We start from the raw sequence: 10,723 nt of genomic DNA, 5'->3' as shown, positions 1-10,723 counted from the left end.
AATGCTCATCGAGCTCGGTTTGCCGGTCTTTAAGTGGTCGCGCCCCCTTGGAGAACGCGACCAGAAGGCAAGGCGGTCCCGGGCTCTCTAGCTTCGTGGTGATTGTAAAGTGCAGACCACTTGCCACGGAACATAGTTGAAACAGAAAATAGGAAGATGGCAGCAAACCCTTCAGGACAAGAGCATTAAAAATTAACCCCAGAGATAGCCTCATCTACCAGAGGGCAGACAGCAGAAGCAAGAAGAACTACAATCCTGTAGCCTGTGGAACAAAAACCACATTCACAGAAATATAGACAAGATGAAAAGGCAGAGGGCTATGTACCAGATGAAGGAACAAGATAAAACCCCAGAAAAACAACTAAATGAAGTGGAGACAGGCAACTTTCCAAAAAAAGAATGCAGAATAATGATAGTGAAGATGATCCAGGACCTCAGAAAAAGAATGGAGGCAAAGATTGAGAAGATGCAAGAAATGTTTAACAAAGACCTAGAAGAATTAAAGAACAAAGAAACAGAGATGAACAATATAATAACTGAAATGAAAACTACACTAGAAGGAATCAATAGCAGAATAACTGAGGCAGAAGAACAGATAAGTGACCTGGAAGACAGAATGGTGGAATTCACTGCTGCAAAACAGAATAAAGAAAAAAGAATGAAAAGAAATGAAGGCAGCCTAAGAGACCTCTGGGACAACATTGAACACAACAACATTTGCATTATAGGGGTCCCAGAAGGAGAAGAGAGAGAGAAAGGACCTGAGAAAATATTTGAAGAGATTATAGTCAAAAACTTCCCTAACATGGGAAAGGAAATAGCCACCTAAGTCCAGGAAGCGCAGTGAGTCCCATACAGGATAAACCCAAGGAGAAACACGCCGAGACACACAGTAATCAAATTGGCAAAATTAAAGACAAAGAAAAATTCTTGAAAGCAGCAAGGGAAAAACGACAAATAACATACAAGGGAACTCCCATAAGGTTAACAGCTGATTTCTCAGCAGAAATTCTACAAGCCAGAAGGGAGTGGCATGATATACTTAAAGTGATGAAAGGGAAGAACCTACAACCAAGATTACTCTACCCAGCAAGGATCTCATTCAGATTGGATGGAGAAATCAAAAGCTTTACAGACAAGCAAAAGCTGAGAGAATTCAGCACCACCAAACCAGCTCTACAACAAATGCTAAAGGAACTTCTCTAAGTGGGAAAGACAAGAGAAGAAAAGGATCTACAGAAACAAACCCAAAACAATTAATAAAATGGTCATAGGAACATACATATCCATAATTACCTTAAACGTGAATGGATTAAATGCTCCCACCAAAAGACACAGGCTTGCTGAATGGATACAAAAACAAGACCCATATATATGCTGTCTACAAGAGACCCACTTCAGACCTAGGGACACATACAGACTGAAAGTGAGGGGATGGAAAAAGATATTCCATGCAAATGGAAATCAAAACAAAGCTGGAGTAGCAATACTCATATCAGATAAAATAGACTTTAAATTAAAGAATGTGACAAGAGACAAGGAAGGACACTACATAATGATCAAGGGATCAATCAAAGAAGAAGATATAACAATTATAAATATATATGCACCCAACATAGGAGCACGTCAATACATAAGGCAACTGCTGACAGCTGTAAAAGAGGAAATCAACAGTAACACAATATAGTTGGGGACTTTAACACCTCACTTACACCAATGGACAGATCATCCAAAATGAAAATAAATAAGGAAACAGAAGCTTTAAATGACACAATAGACCAGATAGATTTAATTGATATTTATAGGACATTCCATCCCCAAACAGCAGATTACACTTTCTTCTCAAGTCCGCACGGAACACTCTCCAGGACTGATCACATCTTGAGTCACAAATCAAGCCTCAGTAAATTTAAGAAAATTGAAAAAACAAATACCACATGATCTCACTTATATGCTGAATCTAAAAAAAATCAAAAGCTGAACTCATGGATACAGAGAACAGATTAATGGTTGCCAGAGGCAGGGAGTGGGAGATGAGTAAAAGGAGTGAAGGGCGTCGAAAGGTACGGACTTCCAGTTATAAAATAATTAAGTCCTGGGGATGTAATGTACAGCATGGCGACTGTAGTTAATAATACTGTATTGTGTATTTGAAAGTTGCTAAGAGAATAAATCTTAAAAGTTCTCACCACAAGAAAAAAATTGTAACTATGTGTGGTGATGGATGTTATCTATACTTCTTGTGGTGATCATTTCACAATACAGTTGTCCCACAGTATCTGCAGAGGATCCATTCCAAGACCCCTGTGGATACCAAAATGCTCAGACGCTGAAGTCCCTTATATAAAATGGCATAGTATTCGCACACAACCTAAGCACTTCCTCCCGTGTACTTTAAATCATCTCTAGTTTACTTATAATATCTAATACAATGTAAATGCTATGTAAATAGCTGCCAGAGAACAACAAATTCAAGTTCTGCTTTTTGGAACTTTCTGGAAATTTTGGTTTTCAAATATTTTAGATCCAAGTTTGGTTAAGTCCTCCGATATGAAACTCATGGATATGGAGGGCCGACTCTATATACAAATATCGAATCATTATGTTGTACACATGAAACTAATATAATGTTCTATGTCAATTATATCCCAGCATTAATTAATTGAACATGTTACCTTACAGGGTACAGAAAGAATTCGGCACCATGGACCCTTTCTTTCTCCACTTATTGAGACTACACATCATACAACAACTTCAATTTGATGGGTGAGTATTGAAGAGTACACTGCTACCCCATATCAAATCATGGCACAGAAAGGGCATCACTTGACTAGTCTCAGCTGTGTCAGACAATACACACACCAACTAAAAAATCAACAAATTATTTGGAAATTACTAGAATGATTTAGGAAACAATGTGTGTATAACCAATTCACTTTGCTGTACACCTGAAACTAACACCACATTGTAAATCAACTATACTTCAATAAAAATTTAAAAAAAAAAACAATGTGTGCTATGACCATATCTTTTGTTGAGAAGTTTTAGAATTTATGAATTTTGTTCATTTGAAGGATCAGTGGCAGAATAATTAAACTTAATATATGACTTTACCATCTAAAACTTTTAAAGTATCCCCCCTCTGGAAGCCCCCCGCAAGCAACCCAGGAAACAGGATATTACTAATACCGCAGAAGCCCCTTGTGTCCCACTCTCTGCTGCATGCTTCTCCCTGCCCTTTCTCCAAAGGTAAACTCCTTCCCAAACTTTGTGTTATCATTCCCTTGCTTTTTTTAAAATTGTTTTTTTTAATCACATATGCATATCCATAAACAATATATTTTTAAGGTTTTTCCAGTTTTTGAACTTTCTGTAAATAGATTTCTATTGTATGGATTCACTAGTCATTTGCTTATTTTGGTCAACAATATGTTCTTTAGACATAGGCATGTTGATGACTGTTGCAGTAGTTCTTCCATTTTCAATGCTGAAGACTATTGCCAAGCATGAATGTAACACAGCGTATTTCAACATCTGGGTTTTTTCTGTTTCGCTATTACAGTGTTGCTTCTGGTAATCTTGTGCAAATACTCCAGTACAAGAGTTCAAATGGTAGAGACCTAGAAGTGAAATAGAATATGATTATGTTGAACCTTAGTTGGTAATACCAAATTATCTTTCCAAAATGGTTATATATATATATTTACAATACATATTTCTATATTTTATATATTTATATTCCCACAAGTAGTGGATACATGGCCCCCTTGCTCCACATCCTAGGCCATATTTGTTTTTTATGTCAAGTTGGTGAGTGATAAATAGTATCACATTGTAGTTTAAATTTGTGTTTTCCTGATTGTCGATGAGATTCCCCATTTTTACATATTGATGAGCCATTTGTACTCTTTCTTCTGTGAAATTTATATTTATTTCCTTTTCCTTTTTTATTGATTAGTAGGAGCTCTTTATATACTTCATATAAAGCCTTTTTGATTATGTATGTTACAAATATCTTCCCCCAGCTTGTGGCTTTTATTTTCATGTTTTCAGTCATTTTCATGGGAGTAATGTATTTGGTTTTATATTTAACAAACTTACGATTCAACAAAATTATAATGTACAGCTATGCACTAATTCTTTTAAAATGCTTTCTTTCCCTTTATTTATCAATGTTTAGAGTAATAAGTTTAATCCCAGCAACTGCAAAGTTGTCTAATAAATTTGCTTTTTTAAAAAGTTTCTTTATGGTATCTTTTGATGAACACTAATGCTTACCTTTGTTGTAGCTTTTTTTCAATTAAGAACCATGTTTTAAAGTGGAAAATTATCTTATTCATTCTCTGACAACCAACTTCTATAACTTATTAATGTATTTGCTCAAGGTACAGAATATATATAACCTATGACGTAGCTATCTTTGCAAGCACTGTGGGAAGTAAACTTTAATTTTTCTCTCAAGAGAGTTTTCTTAAAAAGCCAGTACTTTTTATTTTTTATTTATTTATTTATTTTTAGGCCATGCTGTGCGTCATGCAGGATGCTAGTTCCCCAACCAGGGATCAGACCCGTGCCCCCTGCATTGGGAGCTGAGAATCTTAACCACTGGACTGCCAGGGAAGTCCAAAGCCAGTGCTTTTTAAAGGAGTTTGGTTTGCTTCTTATTTTCACCTGGGAAATCTTTGAAACTTTCAACTTAGTTTCAAAGGTATAGCTAGTAGTCTCTACCCTTTGGAAGTGGATTACCTTCTGGTGTGCTGGAATCAGCTCATACTAGCTCAGGAGAGCTAGCTGTTACATTTTCAGGGATTTTGCAAGCCAACTGTTAAGTCTTCGTCCTTTGAAATTAGCCGTGGTGGCAGTATTTACACCATGGAAATTGACAAACACTTAAGTCAGGGTTTTTTTGTTTTGTTTGTTTGTTTTGCGGTACGCGGGCCTCTCACTGTTGTGGCCTCTCCTGTTGCGGAGCACAGGCTCCGGACGCGCAGGCTCAGCGGCCATGGCTCACGGGCCTAGCCGCTCCGCGGCATGTGGGATCTTCCCGGACCGGGGCACGAACCCGTGTCCCCTGAATGGGCAGGCGGACTCTCAACCACTGCGCCACTAGGGAAGCCCAAGTCAGTGTTTTTGTTTTTTCTTCCAGAGAGCCATCTCTTGATTCCCAGCACATGCCTGGGACTACTTCTAATTCCAAGTTCCACAGGTCCTTTCCTTTGTTCTTCTAGGCACTGACAAACCAATCCTTGAGGCAAGGGTAGCTTCTGCAGATACACAGCTTCAGCACCAGAAAGGCTGGATTCCCCATTCCCTATCCTTCAGTTCACTCAGGGAGATTAAAAGAGATATTACATTCAAACAACTTAAGAAATATGAAATTCTTGTGTACACTCTTCATTATATGACTGCATTTTCTCCCCAAGAAAACAAACATGGGGGGCAAATGCATACATCAGAAAAGGAAACATTTTTTACACAGCTGCTCTGAGCTTCCTGAGACCAGGACCTACACTTGCCTATATGTTTATCTGGTAGAGGGCAGCAGCTCCCTAATACTGAGGCGAGGCAACCTGCTAGGAGGTGGGTGGTTTCTGCTCTGGGGGGCTTCTCACTCTTCCCATGCTCCAAGAGTGCGGGAAAACACCCTCCACTGGACTGCAAGTGTCATAAAGAAATGACCGACTTCCTAGAATCACACACAAGTCTAACACAACTCACTATCAAACCTAGAAACAGCCATTTAAGAGAACAGATCTACCGTGTTTCTCCTCTCAGTCAACCACTGGTGGCTCACACGTAAGACTGCACCTGCATTCTTCTGGCAGAAGCCACAAGACAGCATTCAACAACAACAATGACTGGACTTCCCTGGTGGTCCGGTGGTTAAGACTCCATTTTTCCAATGCGGGGGACGTGGGTTTGATCCCTGGTGGGGGAATTGGGATCCTACATGTCACATGGCGCGGCAAGAAAACCCAACAACAATAACTGCAACACAACCAAACCCAATAATTATCCTACCTTTAAACGACTATAGCATTTCTCAGCATAAAAGCTCTTCAGCAGCATTATTCTGAGCTGGTTAGAACCAGTTCACAGAGACAGAGATTCCCTATATAGACCCAAATGAGATGAATCTGAGTTCCCCTTTCCTTGTTCAAATTTGGGCTTAATACAGAGTCACTGTTCTCAGATATTCATATAATCAACTTACTGGTGACACACCGTTTGTTAATTTAGATGAACCAACACCCTCAAGCGTTATTTGTTTAAGTAAGCATCCTTTTGATGCAAAGAGACATAGACATCTTTAGGAAAACAAATAAGTATTAGATAAGTAGAAGTGGTTGTCAAAGATCTCTCCTCCCAGTATCCTCCACTAAAGCCAGATGGTTTTTCAAGACAGTCTGCTAAAATCTCAGGGGACAGTTAATTCTAAGTTACACAGATAGTTGTAGAAAACCGATAAAGAATGAAGTTGGACAGCCATTTTAAAGAAGCTAGAGTAACTTGGTTCTAAAACAAGAGTGGACAGTACAAGAAAACAATAGTCCCATTTCAATTCCAAAGGTGCAAAAAATTCAAAACACAGCATAGTGTTGCCAAACCAAATATGAGTATTAAAGGTGCCTCGTAATTGAGTGCGGTTTATTCTTGGAATGCCAACATTACAGAATCAATGTAATTCACCACAATGATAGCTTAAAGGAGAAAATAATATTATCTCAACTGATTTTTAAAAAGCATTTGATAAAGCTGAAGGCATATTTATGGCTGCTTTTTTAAAATCCTTTAGAAAACTACGTATCAAAGTGAAATTTCTTCAGTTTATAAGGTTATTTGCCAAAAAGCTACAGCACATATTTTATTTAATGGAAAAACCTTTAATTCATTGCCGTTCAGGATCTGGAATGAGAAAAGGAATGCTACTATCACCACTGTTGTGTAACACAGCTCTGGAAGCCCTGGCCAATGCCACAGAAAATTTCGAAAGTAAGAGATACAAGGATTGGAAAGGCAGAGATGAAACCGTCATATTTGCAGTTAGTATAATCTTCAACCTCAAAAAGCACACAAAATCAACAAACTATAGAATTACTAAGGAAATTTAATAAGGTTGCCCAACACTTGATCCAAAAGCCTAATCATTTCTCCATAGCAGAAATAACAAAATGGAAAATATGATTAATAATAATAAACAATTCATGGTAACAACATAACTATAAAATTCCTAAGGACTGGTTTCACCAGTAATACACAGCACCACAATGGAGATTTCAAACCTCTAACAAACACCTTAAAAGATGATTCAAACAAATGGAGAGAAGTTGCTGGCTCACTGATGGGATGACTTAATATTGTAGACATGTTGATTCTACCACAAATTAATCCACAAATTTAATGCAATTCTAATGAAAATTCCAGTTGAATTTTCCCAGAACTGAAGAAAATTACTCCAAAATTCATATCAAGAAGTAAAGGTTCATGCATACAAAAGTCAATCCTAAAAAAGGAGAATATTAAGAAGAGGCACTTACCATATGAGGTGTTAAGATGTACAGAAGAGCACAGTAAAAAACAGTAGTATTTGCTCAACAAAAGATATATTGACCAATGGAATAGGATAGAGAGTACAGAGCTAGGGTCACACATATAGGACATTAGTATACGATCAAGGAGACATCACAAATCATTGAAGACAGGATGGGTTACTTAATAGTTTTGGAAAGAGAAAAATAAAACTGGATCCTTACCTAATACGTATACAAATGTTCACTCCAGAAGTATTAAATACATAAACATGAAGGTAAAACTATAAAGTTAATAGAAAAGAATATCAAATAATATATTTGTGATGTAGAGATGAGGAAAAAATTCTTAAACAAAACTTCAAAAGCGGGCTTCCCTGGTGGCGCAGTGGTTGAGAGTCCGCCTGCCGATGCAGGGGACACAGGTTCGTGCCCCGGTCTGGGAAGATCCCACATGCCGCGGAGCGGCTGGGCCCGTGAGCCATGGCTGCTGAGCCTGCGCGTCCGGAGCCTGTGCTCCGCAACGGGAGAGGCCACAACAGTGAGAGGCCCGCGTACCACAAAAAAAAAAAAAAAGAAAAGAAAAAGAAAAAAATAAAACTTCAAAAGCACAAAACACAAGACATAAAATGGTATTTCATTACATGAAAATTAAGAATTTATTTTCAGATAGAGAATGGGAAAAGACAACGTCTAAATTACGGCAAGGGATTAATATTTCAAATATACAAGGAACTTCTGTGAATCATTAAGAAAAAGACGGCAACCCCAATAGAAAAATGGGTGAAAGGTACACAAAAAATAGTTTACAGACAACACACTAGAAGTAATAAGCTCACAGAGGGATGCACAAATCATTAGTAACCAGAAAAATGCAAATGAAACAAGCAGACGTTACATGCATTAGACCAGAAAAAAGATGACATCCGCAATGTGCCATGTATATCAAAAGAGTGATATTGCTGGCGTGCACATCCTTGTTTTCACTGTGAAGTGTCACTCTGCTGTCCAGGAGGGCAGCCCGCCCATATGCCCTCCAACAGTTTTGAGGGTTTCTATAGCTCAGTGCCGTTGCCTTGGCATGATCCAGCTATCCACTTTTCCAGTCTAAAAGCTTCCATCAAAAAAGAATTTTGCTTCAAATACACAGATTAGTGTCTAAATAATAAATAAAGTATTACAGGGTTGCTCTCACAGGACACAGTGACAATCTCTGATGTCTCTTTTGTTGTTGTTGTTGTTTTAAAAAACTCCTCTGTTAGAAATAACTTTTCTGGATACAGTTTTTGTGATCCTATCTGCTGTTCTTGCAGCTCCAGGAGAGAGGGAACATTTTCTATTTCTTATCTTGAGGAGACTTCTTTTGCCAGAGACGAGTAGGGCCTATAGTTTTCAAGGTCAAGTGCTGGAAACACATGGTTTAACACTGAAAGAGATGCAGTCCTGAGAGAAAAAGAAATCATATGGAAAAGAAAAGGTCAGAATAGGATTATTAACAGATGGAATATGGCACATAAAGATTAGGGACATCTGGGCTTCCCTGGTGGCGCAGTGGTTGAGAGTCCGCCTGCCGATGCAGGGGACGCGGGTTCCTGCCCTGCTGAGGAAGGATCCCACATGCCGCGGAGCGGCTGGGCCCCTGAGCCATGGCTGCTGAGCATGCGCGTCGGGAGCCTGTGCTCGGCAACGGGAGAGGCCGCAGCAGAAACAAGATTAGGGACATCTTTTTTCCTCTTATCTTCCATTATAAATTTTTTATGTGACTCTGACAGGTTTATCGATTCTTATTTTATAATCGTTGTTCATTTCGGTGCGTTCTTTATGTGTATGTATGTGTTTGCACATTTAGTGGTGTTGTGGGGAGGTGTCTGTGTAAAGAGAGAGAGGCATATACAAGTCAACTATATTATAAATGGACATTTGCTGTTTTTCCTTATCTCATCCTTGGAATCCCGATCAGGACAGGAACTGGGTTGTTGGTTTTCTTCATCATCATACTCAGTACCTAGGAAAATGCCTAGACACAGGCACACTTAATGAATCTTATTGGACAAACATGTCCACTGAAGAAAATCGAAAAATTTAAAATAAGTATAAAAATGAAAATAAAAGCAATACGAATTTCATCAGCCTAGACGGGGCGGGCGCGGTGGTGGGGGTGGGGGACCGGTGTGCAGGAAGAACCTCTGTAGAAACGTCATGTTTCCAATCTGTTGTCTCAGTGCATGTAGACATATAAACCCATAAACAAAAACAGGGTGATATAACACTATCGTTTTATGTTCTGCTTTTTCACTCCACAGCTTATCATAATCATTTTTGCATGTTACTACCCTTACCTACCACAGTCAGTGGCAAAGCCGAAATTCAAATCCAGCCTGTGAAGCCTGGGCGTTTGGATTCTTAGCCGTAGGTTATAGAGTTGACACCTGAACTTGGCAGCCGTTATTAGCATATAAACAAGTAACTGGACAATATATTTTAATTCAATTTCATTAAATACTGATTAGCTTAATAATACCTCTCCAGTGGAATGTTACCCGCATGAGAGCACTGATCTTGTCTATCTCAGATTCCCAGCGCCCAGAACAGTTCCTGCCACATTCTGGGGGGATCATTAAACAGGTGTTGAATAGTGAATAAAAGGACGAATGAGTTCTGTAGGCATCTTTACTGGAAGGATAAATTGAGGTTTTTAGAGACTCTTTGTTAGACTATTTTGGACAGTCCCAAGTCCACCCTGCAGAGAATAAAGGATGATCTCAGTGCACTGGCTCCCTCCCAGGTCAGATCGTCCAGGAACTAGGCACGCTGGCCAGCCTGAGTTATTGCCCATTTGTCCAACTCTTTCAGGAAACGTATCAGTGGGTCATTGACGGGCGATTTTGCAACTATGGTTTAAACAGAGTGGTTTGACAGGACTCCCCAGGTAATAACTGTGTGTATAAACAAAGCACACTATCCTCAGAGAGGACCTGGGTCTTCTTTCCCATAATTACAGATTTCAAAAAGCAAACCTGGGAAACTAGAGAATGGTGAAAGGGCTCCCTATGCACCCGAGAGTGAAAAACAGGCTGTTGAGTGATGCTTCTTTTCTATCACCCACAGCTGAGGACACAGCGGCTCCAAGTACCCCACATCCTAGAGAGGGCATCCAGGAAGCAGGGCCAGACCTCAGTAAACTCCCAAGGCTG

Source organism: Globicephala melas, chromosome 8, assembly GCF_963455315.2.
Source record: "Globicephala melas chromosome 8, mGloMel1.2, whole genome shotgun sequence".
NCBI lineage: Eukaryota > Metazoa > Chordata > Mammalia > Artiodactyla > Delphinidae > Globicephala > Globicephala melas.
This window is presented reverse-complemented; position numbering follows the sequence as displayed.